General features: G+C 38.3%; 1 protein-coding gene across 2 annotated transcripts in view; it reads left to right on the plus strand.

Annotated features, from left to right (window-relative positions):
* Nucleotides 1-25,133, plus strand: part of LOC140170043 (uncharacterized) — a 91,989-nt gene that overhangs the window by 12,014 nt on the left and 54,842 nt on the right. The window contains exon 1 of one of the 2 annotated variants that reach the window (XR_011861466.1): nucleotides 23,434-23,919. The exons of the other annotated variant lie outside the window; for it this stretch is intronic. The gene's annotated coding sequence lies outside the window, so the exon portion shown is untranslated. Of the gene's footprint in view, nucleotides 1-23,433; nucleotides 23,920-25,133 lie in introns of those variants that run through there. 2 annotated transcript variants of the gene reach the window in all.

The raw sequence follows: 25,133 nt of genomic DNA on the forward strand, positions 1-25,133 counted from the left end.
AGAGAGTTACCCGGTTCAAAAGCACAAACTTCAACGTCTAGGATTAAGAAAATTGTCTATTCAAAACCACTCTGCCATGGAAGCCTCTAGAAGTCGAGTGAACGCAAAAATCTATAGTGAGCAGTAAATTATGAATGAAAATAGGTCAATTTAAGAATAATAATTTCTTTATTTCCTTATGCAGTACAAAATTACAAGTTATCTAGTTGAAAAAGACCAATTATTGGAAATCTCTTTTGGTTTTGGTAAAAAGCACGCCAAACATTTTAGAAAATTAGTGATGAATTAGGTTAAAGTGGTAAGGGGGTCGAATTAACGTAAAATAGCTTGTTTTTACTGGAACTATAATCAGTGTAGGATACTTCTTGGAAGAGTATAGCAGGTATAAACCTGAATAACCAAATATCAATGAAAACAGCAGCATGTTGTACATGGTGCCTGAAACAAAACAGCTTGTAAAATAGCGCCGCTAACATCAGTGTCACATTCTGATATTAGGGAAAGAGTAAAAGAGGGCGTTTAATTGCTTCGTGCACCACACAGCAGCACGATGCTAAATGTATTAGCTTCTGTGACTAGGTTTCACTTTTTAAATAAGAGCGTGTTTATAAGTGTGAAAACAATGGATATTGCCGAATAATCTTTTCGTATACAGCCACTTTAAACACACTCCGAGAGAGTTTGCGAAATCCGGCTCAAAAGCACAAACTTGACCGTCTATAGGCATGATAGGATTATGAGGATTATCTATTCAAAACCTCTCTGCCATGAAAGCCTCTAGAAGTCGAGTGAACGCAAAAATCTATAGTGAGCAGTAAATTATGAATGAAAATACGGCAATTTTAAGAATAATAGTTTTTATATTTCCTCATGTAGTACAACATTACAGTTAGTTAAAAGACCAATTATTTGAAATCTCTTTTGGTTTGGGTAAAAAACACGCCACATATTTTTGAAAATTAGTGATTAAATTAGGTTGCGAAATGGCGTTCTCTGACAACTTCAACGGCAAGGGTATTGAATTGACGTAAAAAATGGCTTGTTTTTACTAGAGCTATCAGTGTAGGATACTTCGGGAAGACTATAAGAGGTGCGTATATTTTTAATAGAACATGTCCTAATTATGTTGCATTTCGTAAGAAAGAGGGTAGAAAGGAGGAGAGGGACGGTGGACAGGGAGGTGTAGTGACGGTAGCCAAGGGGGTGGACAGTTCCCCCCATGGGACATCTTGTGCTGCTTGACCCGCTCCCTGTGGGTTGCTGGCCGCAGTGATATTTCACGTTTAGGCAATTTTTGCTCATTTTTGTCAACAATACAGCCTGTCTCAAAAACAATTGTGCAAGTAAAAAGCGCCCTCTGTGGCAGTCTTAGCTCTCAAATGCCGTTTAGTCTGTTCAATGTGCTTGTTTTAATCTCGAGATATGCTTATTTAACAACAGAAGGGTAAAATCACAATTGTGCCACTTTTACTAGGGAAGAGGGCTGTACATGTAAATCAATGATAGCATCAAGTTTATCAAGAGTTCCTTCGTGAAATCAAAAGAATGGATCAATTACACAACAATGCAAAATTACTTTTAGTGCTTTATCATGATAAAGGTATAATGATTCTCTTTTCCCACTTACGACAAATTAAACGATAAATAAATATTTCACATTCTGCTGTAAAATTAAATACATGTGCATGTCAATGATTTTACCACGGTAAATACTGTTCTCTTTGTCATTCAAGACATGTTAAAAGACAAACAAATATTGCACACTAATATGTTAATGAACTTTGACAAGTTCATGAAATTTGACAAATTAATGAAATTAGACAAAATAAAGCACGCATGCTGGTGTTGATGCGTCTAATGCACGAGCCCCGAAGGGAGGAGTGCATTAGACGCATCAACATCAGCTATCATTGATTTACATGTACAGCCCTATTCCCTAGTAAATGTGGCACAATTGTGATTTTACCCTTTCGTTGTTAACTAAACATATCTCGAGATTAAAAAGAGCAAATTGAACAGAACAAACGGTATTTGAGAGCTAAGATTGTGCCCTTGACGTTGATGTAAGCATCATGTCACAACGGTATTTTCTAATTGCCAAAGAGGGCGCTTTTCACTTGCACAATTTTTTTGAGACAGGCTGTAGAGAGATTGCGATGTTACATACGTGGTGCGTGGCACGTACGTTAGCCCGTGCGTTTATACGACGTTGAAAACGGTGTTAAATATTGCTAGTCTCGGTTCCAAACTGGATTGTGATCATTAGTCACAAAGGAGAACAAAGACTAATATCTGAGCTTATCTGATATGGTCGATAGAGGGCATTGTGATTGAAAATGTAATGGTTATCGCAGGTTACTGAGTAAACACCAGGGTTAATGGTTAATATGCTGCTTAAACTTAATTGTATTTTTGTGCTCCCCAAATATTATAGTTGCTCCAAATAGTATATATTGGTAGATTAAGGACCACTACATCCGTATATCATGACTTTAATTTAAAAATGAGACTTTTTGTGCTGAAAATTAGGTGCGTTAATAGTTAGACTTTCCTTTTTATGTTCATTATCCTTGACTGTCTTTAACATATTTGGAAATGGATAAATTCTGTGCATTTTCAACAATGTATCTAGTACGTTAATTTCGCACGTGCAAAATCTTCAAAACTGGCTAAATACCTCGCTACGATTGTGGAGAGTGGTTTTGAATAGGTCGACGTGCGTCCGATCACGGCGTTTGGAAATCGCAATCTCTTTAATGTTATCCCTTGAAAGTCGCCTCACATGCCCCTAAAAGAGTAGGGGTGTGTTTGAGAGAGCGAGGATAGATGGAGGGGAGAGGGGGAGAGAATATGGAGAAGGGAGAAGGGGAATGGGAGAGACGCTGATTCCAAATCCATTGAGTGCCAGATGCGGAACTTTGGGCATGTTCCAAGAAACATAAAAATTCAAAATGACCACCATAACGGAATTGGGAGGGCAAGAATCCAGAATTTATTGGCCAGCCGAAATGGGGCAAGCGACTTAAATAAAACGCTTTAACAGTGAAAATAGTATGGAAACGATTAAATATGTATTATTTTCCTGCTCACTACGCTCGCAACAAAATCTAGAGCATTAAAATTGGTTTGTGAAATGGGGAACAAAGAAATTTGGCAGGCCAAGAATAGGGGGCATTTTTGGTACGCCGTTGGGAAATTTTACCCACAGGAGGCTCATAATTATTGCACAGTCCCTAATACAATTAATTTTTTATCCGCTTTTGAAATTATTACAAGGTCCATTGTTGTTGATGCGGTAAATTTATTTTGTATGTTATTATTATTTTGTTTTGAACAATTTAAGATGGAAGCTTAATATCAAAATGGCCGCCATGAAACAATTTGAGTCCATTTATTTATCCATTTTAACATTATTACAAGTTAAATTGTTGTTGCGTCTGTACAAATGTAGTTTCTACTTGTATTTTGTACTGGAGTATTATTTGTTCTTGGATGCAGTTTGATGAGTACTGGTATGCCCATAAACCACATTCACATACCAACAACATGCCACGTGCAGTAAAGGTGGTCATGGAGCCATGTTCTAGAAACCGTAGTGTCATATTTATGCCGGGTATTTATGTTAACAAGTTCATTAAAAAATCTGATCTTCTCTCCGCCCATGCATGCACTGATTGGTTGTGATGCAATATCCTGCTTCATTGGTATAGAAAAAAACTACCGTCCTGAAGAATTAGAAGCATTCATTGACACTCTCTAGTCTTATTGGGGATCTGTCAGCATCCATGGGTGAAGTAATTATTGCATTATGCTTGAAGTATGTAGCTGCACTTTACAGGCAGGAATTTCAAGGATCACTATAAAGGCACCGTGAGTAAAGATATGGAAGAGTCTCCCACATAAAATGGCTGCACTTTATAGGCCCATTATCATCTAACTTCATGCTGGTATGCTCAAGACTTCTGCTGACGGACGAGTGATCGCCCAGATTAGGAATTAACCTCCTTGCTGAAATGTGACCATGATCTGAAAGCGCATGAAGAGCATTCCATATGCGGGCTATTGATAGCAGTTACTGGAAAATTGGCTTTTGGAACCTCCTTGTAAAACATGTGTGTGATTGCGAGGAGATCAAGGAACTCTTCCTCTGGTAGCCGTTTAGCTCTGTTTTTGATGAATCAAGCTGAGCTAGACAAGTGGCTGTTGCTCCAAACCATGCAATGCGGGCATACTCCATCTTAGAATGGATCGTGGCCTTGTATGAGTACTCTGTTTGTAGGCAGGGTGAAGACTCAACCTTTGATAACCAGTTAACTTCGCTATTTTACTGACAACTGGATTCCATGGCAGATCGCTGTTCAAAGTGACTCCGAGCAGATCTATACCGTATACGATAGTTTCTTCATCCAGTGTTGCAAAGCGCTGAGGTCAGGATGGTTACCCTCACCATCCCTGCCATTTCTTAGCCAGGCCTCGCTCGTTTTCAGGTCCTGGTTAAGTGAAGCAGTAACATGGTCCGTACCTTTCCTAGACCTGAGACAGGACATGATGGTAGCATCATCAGCACAGAGAAAAAGGTTGTCAAGGGATTTTGAGATGTCATCGATGAATATGATGAACAGTAAGGGCCAATACAGTAGAGAGTCTTGTGGTGCCCCTGCATTGATTAGCTTCTCACTTGATCTGTTGTGTTTGGAGAGCATGTAATGAGATGTCTGCTTCGGTGTCTTCTCACGCTCTTCATTCCACTATTCAGGATGGTTAACAATGAGCGGATATATACAGCGCCAAAAAAGTATCCTTACGCTTAGAAAAAAAATCCCAATTTTAAAACTAAACCATATTTGGATTTATTTTTTAATATATGCACTATCTAATCCTACACAATATGATACCCCATTTAAGCCAATGTGACCCCAAGAAGTAAAGTTACAAGCATTTGATTGGACGAAGGTCCAGTTTTAAAAGTGACAAACTGGCCTATACATACAAGGCGAAAAGATTCCAACAAGCACAACAAGAGACAACATAGTTTCTTTAATCAAGCTTTATTTAAAACAGTTTTTATTTCATTTTTATCTTCTCTGTACTTTTCAGTTCTTTTGTTTCAGTTTCCATCAATATCTTGTGTGGCCACCGTTATTGTCCATAACGGTTGTGCATCGTTGTCGCATGCTCTCGATCAGGCGTGATAGGCCAGTTAGTCACTTTTAAAACTGGACCTTCGTTTAATGAAATGCTTGTAACTTTACTTCTTGGGATTGTATTGGATTCAATGATCATGTCATAATGTGCAGGATTAGATATTGCATTTATTAAAAAAACACATTAACTCAAATATGGTTCAGTTTTAAAATTAGGATTTTTTCCAAGTGTAACTTTTGGCGCAGTATACTTCTGAAGAATACAAATATGCATCATACCATGTGTATCACATCATGGATCATAAATGGCATTAGTACCGGCCATCCCTGGATCATTCTTTGTCAGAAGATCGTATCACGATGCAGCAGCCAGACCAACCTGAGCTGGGCAACTCGCCGGCAACTTTATCTTTCTCATCTACGAGCCGGTTCCTGGTGACGGCATTTGACATCACCTGCCAGAGAAGATGGCTTTGAAGGTTCTTATCATACCATTCCAGTACTCCTGTACTATTTTTAAAACTTTCTTGGGTACGCCAGTGACAGAAAATTTAGAAAAACAGTACCACTTTCAGACTGTTTAGAAAACACCATCAGATCGTGCATCTTGAATGGATTCCCTCACCATTGTAGTATAAACGCGAGAAAGATCTCGCGTGAAAAGGGTAGTGGAAGGCTCTACAATGTTATTCAGCAGAGCGTTTTACTGCGTCTGGCCAAACTCTCTGAACACTCTATGCTTGGTTGACAGGCTACGTCAGTAATATATCTAAATGGCAAAGCATCGGGTGTAAAACTGATCAATGCCGGTTTACCACAAGGTTACATACTGGGGCCCTTTTGTTCATTATACTGTATTCATTGTAATGATATCTCTCTCTGCAAACCTGGCAAACCATTCCATTCTATATGCTGGTGATTCTACCACAATTTCCATCATCAAATCCAGAAAAGACTAAAGCAAAGCTGCTTTATCACTCAAACAGGATCTAGAAAAGATTGAGGCATGGGCTACATCTTGGAATGTCCTGTTCGGAGCTGCCAGATGCAAGCCCGTCATAATCTCTCAGCGAAAGGATGCGGAGGGTAAGCTCAACCTCTTTGGTACAATACTGGAAAGAAGTAGATGTTGAAGATCGTATTGGTCTTACCTTGAATAGCGATTTATCCTGGAATCCAGTTGTCACAAAGAAGCCACCGACTTCTTCGAAGGCTCTGCACCTGATGCAATCCAACCATTGGGCTATCGCATTTCTTTTTCATCGCATGTTGCACGGCGACGCACCAGATATCTCACTGGTTAAATTGTCTAAAAAACGTGTTTGAATATCACTGTGAGAGTTCCATGTGTGAGAAAATCGTGCTTGAAATGACCTCTTTTTGCAGTTATAGGGAATTAGTGGTATTGAACCGATATACTACCGGAGCTTCATTTAGGGAACAACCCAAAAGTTCGATGAAGCCCTATAAACGAAAGTCCTTTCGTTAGAAGGCTAACCCCCTCCCCCTCCCCTCTAACGTAAGTGACAAATATCGAAAATTCCAACCCGTATTTGTATAGGATACAGGGCTGTCGCTATGGTGCATGGGGTTGTGGAGGGGGTGTGACAATGCTATGATATTGATCACGTTTAGGGAAGAAACGAATACTTCGTATTGCATTCTATTTTAAAATACTTTTCTTCAGTATCTTTATTGGCACGGAAAAATAGGACTTGCTGGATTTTCAAATAAAAAAGAATGTGGTATCAAACACAAAACGTTTTCGACATCATTCGCCAAAGGTTAGAAAAGGTTGCCAGAAAACGTTAAATGTCGGGTTATATAAAGGGTAAAAAACGTTTTCATATTAAACATTTAAAAACATTTTTTGATAACCTCCTGCAAATATTCTAACATAATGTTCTTTAAAAAATATTTTACAATAACATTTGAAAACAATTTAGAAATATGTTTGTAGTGTGTTTTCATACATAACGTTTTAAAACGTTTTCATGACCTTTATATAACCAGGGGGATGAGACTGCTCGAGTCAGGTTAAATGTCTGGACCTAGGTCACAATTTGAGAAGAGATGATATAATCATGATAATGTACCACTACGGCCATTTGCGGAAGTAAAAAGCCACGCCTTGTGATAGCAAGATGATTAATATCCTGCGACACTAGAGGGGGGGGGGGGGTATGGGGGTACACACCCCAATACCCAATTTTGTCGGGAAAAAATTGACTGTTGTTGTCAGAACCATGTGATTGTCGGCAAATGTAGTCAAAGCTATATGTGATTGTCGGCAAATTGCAAGAGTCCTATTAAAAATTAATGTGGAAAATATTTTCGTCGGCAAAACATGCTGTACACCCCTCCCCCCCCCCTCCCCCGAATCATATTATTCTAGCGACGCCCCTGTGCATATTATGCCTCAGTATCTTGGTAGAACTGATTTACTATATAAAATAGTTATTAAACCATAAAATACATTTAAAATATTTTATCATATTGATTAAATGTGACCAAATGCCGGAAAATAAACTGACCTATGTCAATTCAGTTCGTAGAGATGATATACCACTTTTGTGAATAGTGACCTTTTTCAGTCGCAATTCCCAGATATTGAAGTTACCTGATATAGGCCTAACCCCGGGATATAACCCGACATTTTAATGTTATTAAAACGTTTTTACTAAAACCAAAACCACAAAATATAACATTTTTTTTCGTATTTGCTGGGACAGCTGCATTACATGACATTGCCGGTTGCGAGTACTGCACTCCATATTGATTTGAAATCATTTTGAAGAAACCACTGTAAAATGTCAATATCGTACTTCGGAAAATATTAAAATTTGAAAATGATATATCAAATCCTTAAAAAAGATCAACTTTGATGTTTTTTACTACTTTTTTACAAACGTAATCGGACTTTCTGACCCCCTCCCCACTAACAAAAGGACTTTCGTTTATAGGGCTTCATCGAACTTTTGGGTTGTTCCCTTACGTTTTGTAATATGATGCGTTTTCCAGCAGCTTGTTGAGACTCTGCCATCAGTTGATCACACAGCTGGCATCTCTTCAGACACCTTAGCTGCTCTGAGAATACACAAACTCGGGGAGTCAGACTTTATGTGATAATTATTTTAGAACCTTAGAGTTTTTTTCTTAGAGTGGAAAATTTCTGAGTACTTGTAGTATGATATGAATTTCTCGATACTTGGACGCGGTTTGTTCGAATCTCCCTGAAAGCGACTTGCCTCCAAGAAAGCCGGTTTGTTCGGTCGATGTCATTTGAATGCAGATGGACGTCAAGCTTCCTGTATATTAAGATGCAATTTCTCTTCCAGATTTGTTCCAAGTCATCCATCTTGATTTCGAGCTTATAGAGGCCCTGCATGAAATTATCGATTGGCTCCAAACAAAGGATTTGAGCCGGTGTCCTTCACCGTAGTTATGGCGGAGTGCAGTCCATTCAATCAAATGTTGTCATCAACCTATTTGATCGTAGTGCAGGGTTATGTGTGTGAGACGAACTGTCACGGTAGATTACAATCATGCTTTTGTTGAATGCATTTGAGTAGTCCGCCATATTTACGGGATGATATGTCACATGCAAGGCCTCTATTGATGTTGTTTCCGCTGTGTGTTTTCTTCTTTGGTGGTATCCGATGTGTTTGATGTCGTCAAAGTCATGTTTACAAAGTCAAAGACTACACAATCACCTACCTTGTCTGTTGCTGATGACGACGCAATAATCTTCATTTCTGCATATTTCTTCAGAGATGCAGGAGATAATAGTGTCTGATTTTGGATACTGCCTCTTGTAGATCTTTGATTATTGTGGCATCCGTTTTAGCCGATTTTGTACAGCACTCTGACTTTCCGGTGTATTGGTACCCGGCGGCGGCATAGCTTGTTCTGCATCTGCCTGGTAAGATGGCGCCTGGTAACGGTCGGAGCATGATTGTGATGTTGTTTTCCATAAGTTTAGCTTAGAGGTGTCTTTCTTAACTTTATCACGTACATATATCTCAAAATGATCTTTAATGTAACGAAGATCAAATATGAAGTTTTTGTCTCAGAAGAGATGCGAGAAGTGGTAATATTTCATGGATTAAGCTGTGCTTTTTACAGAGGACTATGTCGATACGTCCTATCTCATCGATATTGGTTAAGAGATATATATTTTAAAAATAAAAAAATATTCAAAAAAATCTTTATTCTTATCAAACAAGTGTACCTGAATGTTCAGGTTGTTTGACCTTGTCTAAGTCTTGTTTGTATTGGGTATAATACATGAATGACATCCCCTAATACAATACGCCTCATGTTCTCTATCACACAAATTGTCTTAATCTCATCTTAATCCCAGCATTTCAAATCTATTTTAAGAGTCTCAGTTTTGGGGCTATAGGCCTAAATATTCTTCACTCCTGCTATCTACTCTATCAAGATAGTTTAACAAGATAAGGGTAGTCAGGAAATTGGTTATCCCGTTTTGGCAACCTCAAGTTGTGCCGAGTCAAATCGTTTCAGACAGTTACACGTGGCTGCAGAAAAACCAAAGGGTCTGAGATACTTGAACCTGTCCAATAGAAAACAGCCAAATAAACCGAGACATTATCTTAATTATCAATTAGCCAGGCTATATAGGTACAAAGCATAGTCTACGGTTTCAGGTGCATGTGCGTTGGCGTAATATGATGCAATATAATTCGTTCTCTTACACCAGACAGATGTCAGAAATAGTAAACATTATCAAATCACGCAAATTGGCTGCTAAAATATGCTGCTATTTTTGGTATTTTATATAATACAGGAATATGCATATCATCTGTTGGGAGTGAAATTGTACAAAAAGCACGCGTACTGAGATGTTGATGCGTCTAATGCACTCCACCATGCGGGGCTCGTCATCTCAGTACAAGTGCATTAATTTGTACAATTTGTCGAGCAACAAGTGATACGCATATATTAACTTATTTCATACACTAGAATAAAATCCTGTGATTGTGTGTGTGTGTGTTGGGGGGTGTTTGTTGTGTTTTTGTACCAAAACATGCTCACAGTACTTTATGAAATGCGAGGCCATAATTCTTTTCCTCAAAATCATCATCTATTTCATCCGCAGGTAGAATACATCCGTGGCATCAATAAAGTAGTTTTCAGAGAATAATTTTGATTTGAGTTTTATTTCTGTGAAATTTCTACTGCGATAATTTGTACCGACAACATACGATTTTTGGACCTCTTTGAACTCATCAAGTTTTAATATTGTTCGCATTAATACTACGAATGATCGTAACAAAGTTGTACGAAAACAGTATTATTTTAAAACATCAGCAAAATCAATCTATGAAAAGCGATAAATATCATAGAAGGAATGCATAAATCATAACCAGCTCCTTATTACATACATATGTATTAACGTAAAACCGGCTGACATCATCCAACTATTTGTCATAATAATGATCAGTAAAAATAAAAGTAAAGTAAGACAATATGAAACATAACTTAAAATCAGATAAACAGTCTAAACATGATATGCTTGCTTTGAATTTGACCGCCACGGGCGTTCTGTAACAGTCCAATGGCATTTACAAAAGTAACACACAATACGAGACGACTGGAAAACAAAAACAACACTATTACCAAACTCCACACGCAATATGTGTTTCCATACAAAAGTCTTCTTTCACGACGATCTTAAACTAAACAATCTATAAGAACACAGTTCTTAAGGACGCAGTTCTTTATAAGGACACAGTTTCTTAACCACAATAGTGTTGTACACTCACATGCAGATATCTTAATAGATTGGGTACAAAACTCGCACTCCCAACGTAAGGTCACCTTTGCAGCAATGATAATTGAATGCAGGTTATTGAACAATGTTATTGGGTACGCGGCCATTTTGGTCCGTAAGCTATCCCAAGAACCACTGGTGCAGCTCACGAATTTTTAAATGGATATACAGCCCATGCTGATGTATTTTACATTTACATGAGAAGCAAAGTAAGTGTGCAGTTCATGAAATTTTGTACAAAAAGGTGATTCTTTAGTTTGGAATGTTAGTCTGCTATGACTTCTCAACTATCTCAACTGAGGAGATATGCAAACATTGGTGTTCTCGCTCAATTAGCAACAGACGAATTAACATCCCCTACTAATGCTATATGGTCTCAATGTAACAAAGTAAAATGATGTCAACAAGTTTTCATGACCTACTTAGACTCACAGCAAAAATAGTGATCACTTACACTGTTAAAACGCTGTTTTAAAAGGGTTTTTTAGTCGGATTGTTTTAGTGGCCTGCTTAATTATTTTTCAATGTACTCTGTCATGTCAATTGTTTCAAATGTAAGTATTAAAGGTGTGTGGCAGCCTCATCTTCTACTTTACCACATGAAAGTGCACATTTTGGTATCAGATGAAAGCTAATTATTTTCCTCATAACCCCATTTAAATTGTGGGTTTGAAATATGTTTCGTTATACAGTGTCCCTTGACCTGACTGGTCGTTGGGGCGCCATCAATGATACAAAAGCAAATTGTTTCTCTCTGCAACAGTTTATCTTAGGCGGCTCTGTGGTGTCCTGGTGGTCTGAGGAAGAGATATTGTTAATCCAGTTTGCACCTAGACTTTGCTTGCCAGCAATGGTTCCTTGGAGGATGGTGTTGGAAAGACCTGACTGTCTGATTAAATGCTTATACCACTTCATCTTCCTTCTCTTTGCTGAGGCAAGTAGAGACTCCAATTCTCCGATGTGGAGGATGATCTCGTTTATGATAGATTCATTGCTCACGTGTGCTTTGTACGATACGCCTAGTAGCCTGCGGTAGCAGCGAAGTTCAAATGATTCGCCTATCTGTGTCTGCCGTAAGCGTCCAGGATTCACAACCATATATCACTGTTGAGATGACTATGTTTGATCTTGTTCTGAATGGAGATGTTTTTGTCCTTCCAAACCTTCTACAGTTTAGCTGGGAAGACTCGACATCTTCTAACGTCTCTTCTTGTGTGTAAACACCCTTCTGTGGATTGTTGTTCCCCACTATTATAATTTTACTCTTTTCAGCACTGATCTCCATTCCATAGGCGGATTAATGTCCCATTAACTCCAGTTTGTCAAATCAACAAGTTCGATCCAGCTTCTTGCTATGATTTCTATATCATCAGCGAACCAGAGATTACAGATTCGTCTTCCTCCTGTAGCCACTGTGCCTTTAAAGTCTTCGAGAACATGATCTGCTCCAAGAATGAATTAAAGAGACTTGGTGAAAGGAGGCAACCTTGCCTCCGACCAACTGTTGTTCTGAACCAGCTGCTAAGGGTGTCTCCAATGAGGACTGCACGTTCGGCTTGGCTGTAAAGGGAAGCTATCGATAAGGGTGTCTCCAATGAGGACTGCGCGTTCGGCTTGGCTGTAAAGGGAAGCTATCGATAAGGGTGTCTCCAATGAGGACTGCGCGTTTGGCTTGGCTGTAAAGGGAAGCTATCGATCTCACTATTAACTCCTCATCGATGTTGTGCTTAAACCCACAGTAAAAATGTGCCCCCAATCAGGTCCGGTGCATACTCCCCTCCCCGCATTATGGTCGGTGCTACCCCCCACCCCCCCCACCCGCCCACTCAAATTGAATGACTCACGCTACGCCACAAGCAGGAGCTTCAGTATGAACAAATTGTTTGATGGTAAGGGCCCAATAATCGAGATAGAAAGCACAAAATGAAACCTTTACACAAGTTGTTTAAGTAGCTCACCTGGATTTACTTCAATTATTAAATGTTTTAAACAGTGTTTTACCAGTAGACTACACATTTATCAATATTTAAACAAAATAACAGGCCATAATACAGAAGACTAAAGAATTAAAGCATAGGTATACAAACTTATAATCACAATAAAAATCGCAAAACTAAAGAAAATCAATCTGGAAGCGCCATCATTTAGAATATTTTAGCACACCTTGCATCACGTGACTTTTCTTATTTCCGCTTGATTCGTCCTTTTTATTCTCTTCCCACCTCCCTCGCCCTACTCCTTACTTTTCTTTCTTTTTCTTTTAACATTCTTTGCTCTGTTACATACTCGACTATTATCAGGCTCTCCATGACTTTCCTTTTATGTTTCATGTCCTGTCCTCACGTTTTTAACCATAAATAATCGGTTTTTTAAGCTCTGTTCCACTCCACTTTCTTTCATGTTCTCTCCAGCATCCCGGCGCTCCTCTTCTCTGCCTTCCCATTTTGTTCTCCATTGTACCTTTTTTCTCTCCACCTCTCTCCCCCTCCTCATCTCTCTCTTTCTCCCTCCCCTCTCCCTCCCATCTATCTCCCTACCTTCCCTCTCTATCGCTCCTTTCCCTCCCTCTCATTTTCTCTCTCTGACCACAAAAATGCATTCACAACATATCATGACTTCCTAAGTTTGCAGTCAACACTACCCTGACATTTGTTTCATCCACGTTTCTTCCGAACCATGATTGTTTGTATGTTCAATTGAGCCCCCAGGTGACCCTTAATACTCCGCCAATCGGAAACCATTTGATTACATTGGTTAGAGTATCACCCACTTTGAAAGGGTGTTCCTACAAGGAAAGTGTTTGTTGCTGCGAATTTTCCGCGTTGCATTTATCCACTTAACTCTAAGCGTAGTTAAAATTACGCTTATCCTTCCGCCCCGGAAAAATAGTCCTTCCCCTGGGACCGCTTCATGGCGGCGTATTCGCGTGACCAGTGTGTGGGCACAAAATACAACATGCTTTAAGTGGGGGAGAACAATCCACTACAAAGTGGACTATTCGAAGTCATTATTGCAGATTAATTTTTAATATTTTTGCTATTTATTTAATTAAAGCCATATTATAACATTTGCTAAGAAAGACGCCCTCAATATTTTTCAAAATTCGTTTTTTTACATAATTATAATGCACTTTATTAAACTTACATTCTCTGCAAAAATCAAGACTTTAGTCACAATCCGAGATTTTGAATAAATCGCAGGAACCGTCGTTTTATTATTACGATAGAAATATTAGTCGCCCATTTGCTGACGTGCATGTATGGCGACACATAAATGATCGTGTCGTAGTACAACCGAATTGTGTGGCACGCATTGACGACATCGGCGCTAGTAGTAAATTCCAATTTTCTTTGCTTTACCTCAATTGTTCAGCTTAAAATTAGAAGGGAAAAACTAACATTTTATGGAAAAGAAATACTAGTCTATTTTTATGGAAATGTTATAAAATGGCTTTGAACCAAAATCAACCATTTTATCAACCATTTTGTGTAAGCGTTGAATAACTCGACTTATGTATTACAATCTGGTTTATTGCAATATATATACCATTGTTTCCGTGCCCAATCCCTACTAGTTTTATCCCGGGAGTTTCATGCTCAGTTTTAATATGGAATAATATTGTGGGTTGGTGTGGGGATGAGGCTGTCAACCCAGCAAACACAAAAACGTTTTAAAAACGTTTTAAATAAGTTATATTTTGGCTTTTGGTTTAGGTAAAAACGTTTTAATTACATTAAAATGTCGGGTTATATGAAGGTCATGATAACGTTTTAAAACGTTTTGTATGAAAACACACTACAACAATATTTTTAAATGTTTTCAAAAAATGTTATTGTAAACTATTTTTACAAACATTTTTGCCAAATATTGTGTCAATACTTAAATAACATTATGTTAAAATGTTTGAACCCAGCAAACACAGAAATGTTCTTAAAATGTTTTTTCAATACCTTTTAATAACATTTAAATGTCGGGTTATACAAAGGTCATGAAAACATTTTTAAAACGTTATTGAAAATATTTTGGGCAAACATTTTTCGCAAAATATTTTTTCAACCCCCAAATACCATTCTGTTTAGAATGTTTTGTAACAAGTTTTCAAGAATGTTTTTGGAATGTTATTAAAACGTTTTTATACCCTTTGTATAACCCGACATTTAAACGTTCTCTGTAAAACATTTTTGTTTGCTGAGCAGTAGATTATCAAAAATGTTTTTTAAGGTTATGAAAACGTTTTATACTCTTAATATACCCTTTATATAACCCGACATTTAAACATTTTCTGACAACCTTTTATAACCTTTTGCGAATGATGTCGAAAACGTTTTGTGTTTGCTGGGAATTCGGCACTTGACATTTTAAAGTCCTTTAAAACGCCCACATAAATGCTTTAGTGTAGGTGTGCTGCAAAGAAACACAATAGAATCATCTCATTAGCCCCGGGTCAATGGTCTCAATTATTGTTCTTCACTAACCGTTTTAATCATGGTTAGCTATGCAAAAAACTGGTGGCTTTTTTCAAGAACAATACAATTATGATATAATATATATAATCATCTGCTCATATATCACAAGAACATTTTAAAATCATAGCAAGAAAACTTGATCACATGCAGATACCCGAGGCCATTTTTCGGTGAAGTGAAGTTCACGCCCAAACACCGCAACCTTCACGGGGGTGTAATGACAATGCCAATGACCTGTGTCACTTGTTCCCTGTAATTCCTAGAAATAAACGATTCAATGTAGTTTGTTTCAATAAGTTGAAGAATGACGTCATCTCTCGCTTAAACTTAAATACTAGTAACACGCAAATGGTACAAATGATTTAGGGTAAAAGAGATTCTGATCAAAATGCTTGCTGCATTGACGCGATATGTCCGAATATAATATAGATTTAGAAAACAATATAGGCCTACTTAATTGTCACAGGGAAAAGATACATGAGCTCAAAAATGATTCGATACAGTTGGAAGCATAAGCCTGCATAGACAACTTTCTTTTAGCTTATAATAACAATAATAATAATAATAATAATAATAATAATAATAATAATAATAATAATAATAATAATAATAATAGTACATAATAATAATAATAATAATAATAATAATAATAATAATAATAATAATAATAATAATAATAATAATAATAATAATAATAATGCCCTGATATTATACTTGACGTGAGTAGTATTTTCATGGTCATATTTACTTGATTACTGTAGATTTTACACGATATGGTAAACTCCAAGACTTCTTCGTTACCATGGTAACCAAAGTTGAGTTACGTTTCCGGTAGAAAAAAACTGAAAGTGAACTTTAAAAAAGTGAAAGCCTTATTTTTAATGCTCATTCGACGTGCCCAGTTAGAAGCGAGCAAGCAGCTCTGGGTTTTTAACCCTTCGACCTCCAATACAAAGTGAGATGGATATGTCCGTTTTTGCCATAAATTTTAAAATGCTCCTAACGAAAACAAACATGCCACCTATATCGGTTAAGGGCTCTTTAGAATAGTTTTGCCAATTTAACACGACTATAATTATTTTGGACTATAAACCACTAGCCACATGTAATACATCGACACATATGGTAAACAGTAAGGGTCTTCAAACGCACCCTCGCTAGTCTCCATCACAAAGTTCGATAATACAATATTATGCAATAAAATAAAGTAATTAGGCTTCCCTGCGAATGAGTTTAAGATTTGTCCAGCGATACAATTGAACTTGACCTCTTTATGCTAGATACATTTCAAATGGTTTAGGGTGTGGTTTTCTAAGAATAGTAAGCGTCACTTTGCTAGTTTTATGGTAATTGCATCTTTTCTAGCTGCACGTCAGTCACAGGTTTACCTATAGGAGTATAATAATGATAGACGTTACTACTGAGGATGAAAATTATTCTATTTCGACAAGCTCTTCTGTTTTTACAATGGCTACTAATCGAGCAACAAATGGGTAAGTAAAAAGCATTTGAAGCATTGTAGCAAACTACAGTTTGTTTTATTGTTCCATTATCCGTCATTATACATTATACATTATTATGTATTGTCACCATCAACATCATCATCATCATACTCGGCTATGACACATTGTGGAGCCTTCCAATATCAACATCATCACCAATAAAGCCACCATTACCATCATCACAGCGGCAGTACTTGACATCTATGGTTCAAAGCAGAATGTACTAGTGCAGTACGATTATCATTTATAGTGTTGTGGTATAATTCCAGGGATCTATTTAATGGGATAAGCGACTGAAATCACGTGGCCATTCGGATGGATGTGAACTAGGTCTAGACCACAGAGTACATATTCTTGAGAGGGCACAGGCTAATTTGACTCCTCCATTGTATTTGTTCATTTGTGTATGGAGAGCCATTCTTGTCCTCAGGTAGAGTCAGACGCTGTATGTCTTAGAAACGCCTATTCGTAATTCCGCATTCATTCAATGTTATTTGTATTGCCCGGCGGCCTCAAGCAATTGAAAAACCTGAATTTGTTACATAAAAAGAAATGATAATGAAAAAAGCAGGGTTCCACCTGTATACATATTAAATGGGTATAGAAATTGTTCTCGAATATAAATTAGTTTAGATAAACATACGGGATATAATGAACCTTTTAGGCCTACATGACGCCATGATGACATGATTTTATTAGTCGTTTTATATACCACCTATATTTACTCCGTCGACTCTTGCTGTCGGGTATCAATGATAGCTCGCCATAACCGCCTGTCCTGCATGCTGGTCTCAATGTCTGCCACTGTGTATCCTGTGTCTTGTTGAAGCAGGTCGACAAAGGTCTTCTTGGGGTGTCCTTTGGTTCTTTTTCCTTGTGTGGGTTTCCATGTAACCAGTTCAGATGTAATCCTCCCTTTGGCTCTCTTACAGTGTCCTGCAAACCGTAGCCGTCTTGTGCTGATTTTCCAAGGTTACAGGTGGAATGTCCCCATACAATTCCTTATTGGTCATATGCATTTTCCAGCTCACATTTAGTGCTGATCGTAACATTCTTGTATAGCATCCACCCATTGCTTTGTCAATTTTCTTGGTGATGGTCCAGGTTTCACAACCATACAGCAGGACGCTTTCTAAAGTGGCTTGGAATAGGTGCATTTTGAGGTGTCTGGGTAAGGAATATTTCTAAATATTATCATGATTATTGAGCTTGTTACAAGCTTTCCATGACATTGCCTTTCTTACTTTGATGTCTTGCTCAGTACTCCTGACCCACGACCCCAATTACTTGACGTCTTTTACTTCTTCCAGTAAGCTGCCATCCTCGGTTTGGATTTCAACATCTATTGAATGGTTTTACATCATGAATTGTGGTTTCTTCGCATTCATGTGTAAACCCACGCGAAGTGCACCATTTTCTACGTTTTTGAGCAATTCCTGTGCTTGGTTGGCAGTATCAGATAGTAGCGCTATGTCGTCTGCGAAGTCAAGATCAGTTATGTTCTAGGTCTTATTGTGAAGCCTAATCTTTCCTCCCTGCCATCTATTGCAGATCTGAGGCAATAGTCTAGGACGATGATGAACAGATATGGTGCCAGCGTATCACCTTGTAGCACACCTGCTAAAATTTCAAATTCATCTGTGTCACCATCTGGGGTCATCACTTTAGCCTCTGTACCCTGGTAGGTATCTTCAATTGCATTCACGATGATATCTGGGATGCCATAAGCGTTCAAGATCTTGATCATTTTGCCTCTGTGAACTGTATCGAATGCCTTTTTAAAATCGATAAACGTTACCACTGCAGAGAGGTTCTTTTCTTCAATGCCCTCACTAATCCTTCTCAAGGCAAGAATCTGCTCAGTGGTGGATCTCTTTTCTCTAAAGCCACATTGATTCTGTCTGAGCTTATCATCAAGGTGTGGTCTGATCATGTTTAAGAACATCCTATTGAATGTTTTGGCAACTATTGAGCTTAGGCTGATTCCCCTGTAGTTGGCTGTTAGGCTGAGATCGCCGTTCTGGGTACTGGGATGAGGTTCAAGATGGACCACTGGTTAGGTTCCTGTCGGTTTAGTAGTACTTCATTGCAAAAATCAAGTATGATTATGTCAATATTGCATCTCTTGATCATCTCTGGTTTAGTCTTCCACTCCTAGCCTTTTTCCTACCACAAACACAATTGATGATACCCCATGCTAATTTATACCTGTGGTTCAGGTTGGCCTCTTCATATACCTTTAACTTGTTCTCTATGAACTCCCTATTTCTTTGGATATACGCTACATAATAGGTACGTTTTTTTACTCAAAAAACATTCCTAAGATGCCAAATGATTTTCGAGGTGCAAGTCTTGATGAAGCCGTTGATCATGGCGATAGTTTTAAGACAGAATAAACCCACAAAATGTTGCATTTTTTACCTGATGGAACTTGAAGTGTGTTTTTTTTTCAGCCTATCTTGAAGTTTAAACTTTAATGCAGAGGTTGTTATGGGTTACTATTTATTCTATAGTTCCATCTGAAATATCCAGGTTCGGCTGTTTTCTAACTCTGTTTGTTTTTCTGTTCATAGTCCTATAAAAAATACCATTCACGTATTGATGTATTGGCTTACAAGAGCACAGAGTGTCAGTTATATTCACAACTTGTTTCTTATCGAACCAGAACAAAAGGTATAGAAATCATTGACAATAGAGCAGTCAAGTTAGCTCAATCGTTAAGGCGTTCTACTATGGTGCGGGAAGTTGCGGGTTCGAACCCTGGCGGTGCCTAGTACACTCTCGTGGAAAAATTGAGTTAGCTTGAAATTCCCCTGGACAAGGAACTCACAGCTAATTTGTCTCGTTGTAACCCGTACGAAACTCGGGGAGCTGATCCTGGTTGCGATGGTTATTTGTGGAATGTCTATAGGGTGTGCGCTCTTGAAGCAGCAAATCCCTGAATTGTTGTTTAATGGTTTATGGAATGATGTGGGGCCGTAGTGGTCAGCGATAACCTGTAAAGTGTGCTGAGGCTTGTGGATCAACGTCTAGGCGTTGTACCTGTGCGTAGCGCACTATAAATCACTGCGCTTTTGTTTTGTGGTGTTTTTTTAGAGTACAATGTTGCCAACACTGCGGCTAAAGCGCCAAATTGTGGTAGCTCAGTTTATAACATACGATCGTTTACCACGGCTTCATAAACTCTTCATATGAATATTTAACTTTAGATCCCGGCTTTGGATATTGTGTTAACGTATATTTTCTTTACGAGTTGATGGAGCAACATACATCAATAAGTATTGGATGGGTTATCAATGAAGTGTCTCTCCGTTGGCTAACGTAGGACATTTGGCTCGGACTGAGAAGTCAATTGTTGATTCGCCACGCCTTTGTGCTTCTTTCACTGCTTGCAAGGTATCGGCAACACTGACTGAGCGAGATGGGTTCAAATGAGGTTTTCTTGCGGGGTCAAAAAGATGTGACTTGAGGAAATCCACCGTGTGAACTGTCTTATAGGATCCTGATCCCTAAGTTTGTCTCCAAATTTATCCCAAAATATATCCCCAAGAAATTTAGGGGATTTTCCTAGTGCTCAAGTGAAGCCCAGGTGATCCTTGAGTGCTACTAGCCTTGCTCAGATGGGATAGAATCCTCAAGCATCAGGGTACTCGAGAATTGTGATTTCTAAATCAATCCCAAAGTGCATGTCCACACTTCTGGAAATCCTAAAATTTCGCCCAAGACGGCTTTGGAATTTCAACCGGAAGGTAACAGTGACCTTTTAAGTGGAACACTGAATTAAACTCTTTAAAAAATGTATAAAAATTCCATCATACCAAGGTCATAGGTTATACTCAATGCTCGAGAATTACAAAATGACTTGTTCACACGCATGACCATAGCACTCAAGTCATTATATGTGTCCTTGGGCTTCACTTGAGCACTAGAAAAATCCCCTAAATTTCTTGGGGATAAATTTGGGAATAAATTTGGGGACAAACTTTGGGATCAGGATCCCCAAGTGTGTGCTTGAGCACCAGAATGCAAATAGCTCTCCGTGTGGACAGGATTGTTAACAAACATGTGAGGAGCCCAAGTTTCTCCGGTCTTGAATAATGACAGGAACCTTTACTTACAGGTTTGGACATTTATGACACATTTGCGGGCTCAAATTGCCTACACCACCTTATGTATCTGTAGGCAAGATAGACTTGTAGATTGAAGGTGATCGTGAAATATCACCAACGATCTCAGAGGTGCAGTAACAATGTAATGTCTATCGAGCTGCAAAGCGTTCATAAACCCCGCCAATTCTTCGAAATATACGAAATAGGCTGAATTCATTGATTTGTATCTTCAACTAGAGACAATTCGTATGCTGCATTTGAATCTGTAGTAATCTAGCTTTAATAAGCCGATGCATCCACACAGATGAAGATAAGCATAAGAAAAGATAATGGCCAGACCGAAATGAACAAATTGTTCACGAGCTACACGCGTTAGTGCAAAAACGCATAGTTCGACGCATCAGGTGTTAAGTCGGTTTTGGTTTACCTTCTGTTAGCTCAGACAAATCTAAATTGATAAAAATATCGTGAAGTCCAACCAAGTATTTTCATGTGCTGCTTATTTACAGCCCTGATTGACAATATCCGCTTTTCCCGCGCACGCACGACTGTGTAGTCTGCGCCATTCGCAAGCAAAACAAGTTCAAAAATAACGTTATTGCCCCCAAGGGATACAAGATCATGAGTTCCATATTGTTGCACAATTTTTGAGTTGGGTGGTTTGTGGCAATCTTACACTTCTCACGCAAACGATTGCCAACTTAACATTTACAACTTGGTCGTGTTGGATATTAAGAATGAATGTTTATTTGCTTTTGGTCCTTTGCTAAATAAGTAACTCTTGAGAGAGTTTCTCTTAATACAATCTTCAACCGATCTCCCCAAGATCAGAGACCCTAATAGTGACATGACCAAAACATTCGGAATGCAGGGTGGTGTGGGAATCAGAGGCTAACAAAAGGCCCAACTGCCAACAAATTATTGACCTATTCTATAGACAGTAGTCAACCATTGCCTGTCACCTCATTCTAGCTAGCAAGAGGGGTTTATGTGCTTACGCTATATAAAATACCACTGCTCTGGTATCAAGCTTCAATAAGTTCTACCTCGATGCAGTCCGAGGCAGACGAATTGTATGACCTTGGTCATGTGGATCTTTTCCTCTGGACATTGCCATTCGTTGTCATACATCAATCCTTGTGTGAACTAGAATGGTTATGTTGTAGAACAGTGAAGTGGTGTCGGGAGGATAGCTATTGTATGATTACAGTCTACTAGCTTAATAGCAGTCAAGTTAGTTCAATCGTTAAGGCGTTCGACTATGGTGCGAGAGGTTGCGGGTTCGAACCCTGGCGGTGCCTAGTACGCTCTCGTGAAAAATTGAGTTAGCTTGAAATTACCCTGGACAAGGAACTCACTGCTAATTTGTCTCGTTGTAACCCGTACGAAACTCGGGGAGCTGATCCTGGTTGCGATGGTTACTTGTGGAATGTCTAGAGTGTGCGCTCTTGAAGCAACAAAGTCCCTGAGTGGTTGTTTAATGGTTTATGGAATGATGTGGGGCCATAGTGGTCAGCGACAACCTGTAAAGTGTGTTGAGGCTTGTGGATCAACGTCTAGGCGTTGTGCCTGTGCGTAGCGCACTATAAATCACTGCGCTTTTTTCTTTTTTTTAGATATAATATGTATAGTGCGGATGTGTAATCGTAACCACGTAAACCGTCACATTTGCTATGTTCAAGAACGGATTCTCAGTTGTTTTTGAGCGAAAAAAAAAAAAGCACGGATGCATTCAAAGTAAAACGAAGCACAGACTGCTTGGCTTAACACATGTAATATGTGAGCCCTGTGAGACAATATAGCAAATTTCATAGTTTTATTCTACATTGGCGCTTTTTTCTCCCAACAGATGACGTTTGACCTTGAACATTATAGCATTATCATTCTCTCCCTGACGGTTATAGTTTTTTTTTTTGCCTTTTCAATTTTAAAAGTTAACCAAACAAGCCCGTTTTGAAAAATTTATTTCATCTAAATTCAAACATTTTTGGTCCGGGATCCTGTTTAATGTAATATGTCAGAAGTCCCAGTATTGACAATTTGTGTCTACACTTCGCGCATGACGGCGCGAAAACACTAGCGATAAACAAATCACCATTATTTTGGCAAGTCTGCAATCTAGCTGTCACCGCCTGCCAGAGACCCCCTCCCCCCGCAAGTCAAAATGTTATTCTGACAACATGTCGACAAACCTTCTTGTCCTTTATTATCACTGCGAATTGCTTAGTTCCTGGCTTAAAGATCCACTTGGGTAGACTTAGTATACATAATACACCCCGGCTGTATAATGCGCGCGTCTTAATATACAACGTTTTTCTTTACCCTACTGGTGCATTTTAACAGCAGACGATATTTTTACGATTAATATTCAAAAAGATTTTTAAAATTATTATTTTACGGTATCGCGGTTTTATTGGTGCTCAGCATAACATTAGTCCAAACATGCTTGACAATTGAGAGTTCAGTGGTTCTTAAGATAGCCTAAATTAGAATAATTGAATAATAGATCTTCTGATTTCTAAATACAGTCAAATTACGTCCCGCGCGCAAAAGCTTTAAAACTCGCGTCCAGTGAACTTCCTGCTAAAGTTTGCTATCAGTTAAACGCATACCCCAACTGTAAAACACGCACCGTACAACCATTTTATACTGGTCCTGTATAAGGCTTCAAATTGGCCCTGGTTGGTTGAACGTTGACCATGGTTTGAAGTTATTGCAGTAGCACACCACCCAATCCACGTATGGGCTCATCCGATTGATCTATTAGAACTTCACTCTCGCAACCAGCTGGTTGGGAACAGGAAACCTCCGCACCGGTTTAAGGACATGATATGTAAATACAAGTTCTACTTAGTCTAACGTGTATTTGGTTCCAAAACTTCAATGGATAAATTAGTTGGGGTGAGTTTTTGATATGTTTACTATTCAAGCATGAAGTATTAACTCAAGAAACTAAAATTTATCGTTTAGTTTGGTTCAACTTTTTCCAAACTATATTGATACAATAGGTACCATGTTGGAAGATTGCACTGGTATTGTGGTTTAATCTGGCATAGGATGTCCGTTGTTTTTCCTCTATAAAATGGCGCTGTTGTTTTCCGTTATATCAATTTTGAAGGCCGTGACATATTGTACCTTGTATATGCAATATGTTGGATAGCAGACCTTTAATCGGCTCCCAAACATATATTTCAACATTCTTTTCTTTTTCAAAAATGATTTTTCTTAATTTTGATGCGCGTGTTCTTTGAAGTCATTTATATCATGAACATGAAGATTCGTGATTCACACCTGAAAATATAGTTTGTTTAGAAAGTCGGCGGCAGTCTGTGCGATTAAACATGGCTACCATGGATTCATACTAGATTACTACATATCAAATAATTACGCTCCCATATGATCCTGTGGTTTGTTCTAATTGTTCAACATATACATGTACTTCGAACAAGTCATTGTTAACATATTGTACTGATCATATGTATACATCTTGGAATGTTTTGATACCCGTCATGTGAGCCACCCTGATTTGAAAGTTGAAAAATAACTTCTCGTCCATGATGATCATGATGATATAGTCTACCTAAACTTAATTTATGCAGATATATCTTTTCAATACTGTTGCATTCTACAGACCACTCCCTGAATTATTTTGTTCATTAGCTTCACCATAATTACTGAACCATTTTACTCGTTACAATCACAACATTTGCAAACTTTCAATCACTATCAACAATAATGTTTTCCACATTTTGTACCGTTCTTTTCCGCATGACTTTCTTTTTCTATGTCAACAATTCAATGTTAAACGCCATTAACTATCGTGGGTCTGTAAAAACAAATCATTCTCAACTGTAAATATTGGGTTCCTTACCCAAACTTGTGTTTATTAGCGCTTAATATGCATGATTTATGTACAAATCCAAATGCACCAAGTAGGCCTACACGCAATCAAGTGTTGAAGTAACAAACTACCCAACTCTGTATTATTTTGCCAAAAGGAAGTCTATGGAACGTAATTCCTGTAGGGATTGTTTGGAATTACTCGCAACTTAACATAGATTTTCCTTAAGTTATACAATTTGCACACTCATGTGTGTATGCCAAAATAAGTTAAA

The sequence above is a fragment of the Amphiura filiformis genome, chromosome 14 (assembly GCF_039555335.1).
Source record: "Amphiura filiformis chromosome 14, Afil_fr2py, whole genome shotgun sequence".
Lineage (NCBI taxonomy): Eukaryota > Metazoa > Echinodermata > Ophiuroidea > Amphilepidida > Amphiuridae > Amphiura > Amphiura filiformis.